This window comes from Octopus bimaculoides, chromosome 5 (genome assembly GCF_001194135.2).
Source record: "Octopus bimaculoides isolate UCB-OBI-ISO-001 chromosome 5, ASM119413v2, whole genome shotgun sequence".
Lineage (NCBI taxonomy): Eukaryota > Metazoa > Mollusca > Cephalopoda > Octopoda > Octopodidae > Octopus > Octopus bimaculoides.
The window spans coordinates 56,481,339-56,483,489 of NC_068985.1; positions in this window are offsets into that span (position 1 = coordinate 56,481,339).

Sequence of the window (2,151 nt, forward strand, 5' to 3'; positions counted from 1 at the left end):
TATATATATATATATATATGTATTATATGTATGTATGTATATGTATATATAAGTAATGTATATATAGACATATATATATATACACACATACATACATATATAATTATATATATATTTTACATATATCTATATATATAAAGCAGAGTTTGTGAATGTGTATATATGTGTTTGTGTGTGTGCGTGCACATGTTTCTTATGCATTCGAGAACATAGTTGCGGATTATGGAATATCAAAATATTTAGTAATCTTTCGGTGACTAAATAAACTTTATTTTCATTTACATATTTACATTACAAAAATTTAACGGTGTAATCTGTCTATAAGTCAACTATCCTAAACGGAATTTTATACCACGACGACGTCGCATTTTCTATGAGTGCGTCAGTGTGTGTGTTTTCGGGTTTGTTACGTACGTTAGGCCGATGACTGAGAAGTATATGTTTGTGAATGTACGTGATTGTGTATGTGTCTGTCAGTATACATACACTTTTGTGACGAGTGACACACACACATGCACACACACAGACATACACACGTCTAAAAACAGAGACAGACAAACAGAGGGAGAGAGATAGGCCAGAGGTGTCCCGGAATGTATGTCTATGTGTGTCTGTCTTAGTATATATATGTGACTGTACAGCCCAACAGTGAAACGCGCTGATTTTGAAAGATTTTAGCTTGGTTGCGGCCTGGACGTTGAACAAACAACAGCGTTCATTTTGAAGTACCACTGTTTGGATTTTCATTTTCATCAAGGAGAGTTGTGGTTGAAACAACATTGACGATTATCACTACTTACGTGCTGAAATATTATTATGGTTTTTTATAACCAGCATGAAGATTTGGCTGATTTGACAGCACTCACAACCTTCGCAAATATATCTGAAAAAAAAAAAATTCTGGTTATTATATAAAATTCGGAAACTTGGCGAAGTAGACAGTCTTAGCGGCTCTTTCAATATAATTACAGAATTATATTCCAGTCCTTATAACCAGTTTGAAGGTAATGCTTTTTAAACAGTCCTAGCGTTCTTATGGTATTCCTGCTATGCTGCTTAAACAGTGTTAGTATTCAACACCACGCGACCTTTTTACTGCGTTAGTCAGTATTCATTCTTCAACCTATAATCTTACACAGTTAAAATATATAGTAAGTGATGTCAAATTAATCTATGTCTTGCTACATACATCCTTTAGCAAATGTTTTAAATTAATTAACGTTCACAACAGCAACATATTCTTTTGTACACATTTTGTTCAGAGTTCGTTTAAAAATTGTAAAATAATAAAGTATTTTTGTCTGAAAAATTAAACAATGCCTTCTAAATTTTCTTGGAGCTTGATTTTCTTCACCGTGACATTCAATCTTGAATTTGATATTTGGTACATGTTCTAAATAAATGTTGACTTTCTGTGCTTCGTTACAATGGTGACGCATAGTAATTTTGGCTCAATTGGTGACTTTCCGACGCTGGAATATTTCTTCTGGAAACATACCCTAAAAAAACTTTTTATAGCATAACTATGCTATAGAAAGTATGTTATGTACCTATATCGACTACATTTCGTTTCGCTTGAACTTCGTGTGTGCGTTTTACTGTTTTCAATATTATCAATTCTTTGAGTGCGTGTGTGTGTTTCCGCGTTCGTTACGTACATTTTATGCAGTCTTCATTAGCCCACATCTAATGAAGTTGCCATCCTTGTGGTAGCTGATCCCGATGAAAATATTCCCATTGGTGCTCATGATAACAACATTAAACGTGTTTCAGAGACTTATCCCTTTTATGATGGTCTCTAGTATTCTCTTATTTTGTGGAATGGGCAAGATGGGTATCATTTCAATATTCCACAGACTGAACCTGCAACAGGAGAGCCAATTACAAACAAAAAAGGTGTCTTGAAATTACTTCTATTCTTACCAACTGATGTTAAATCCAGAACAATCAAATCAATTACATATGCACTGAGATCTATTTCAGCAATACCTGTTTGATATGTACGTTAAAGTTGAGAGTCAGCGTCTCCTGTACATTCGTAACAATGTAAAAGACTTTCTCAATTCCCGAGCGTTGTACTAATACATCCATTTGTTGTTTACACCACCTGTCTTCGTTCGTTGTTTTTTTTCGTAAATTCTCCCATATATA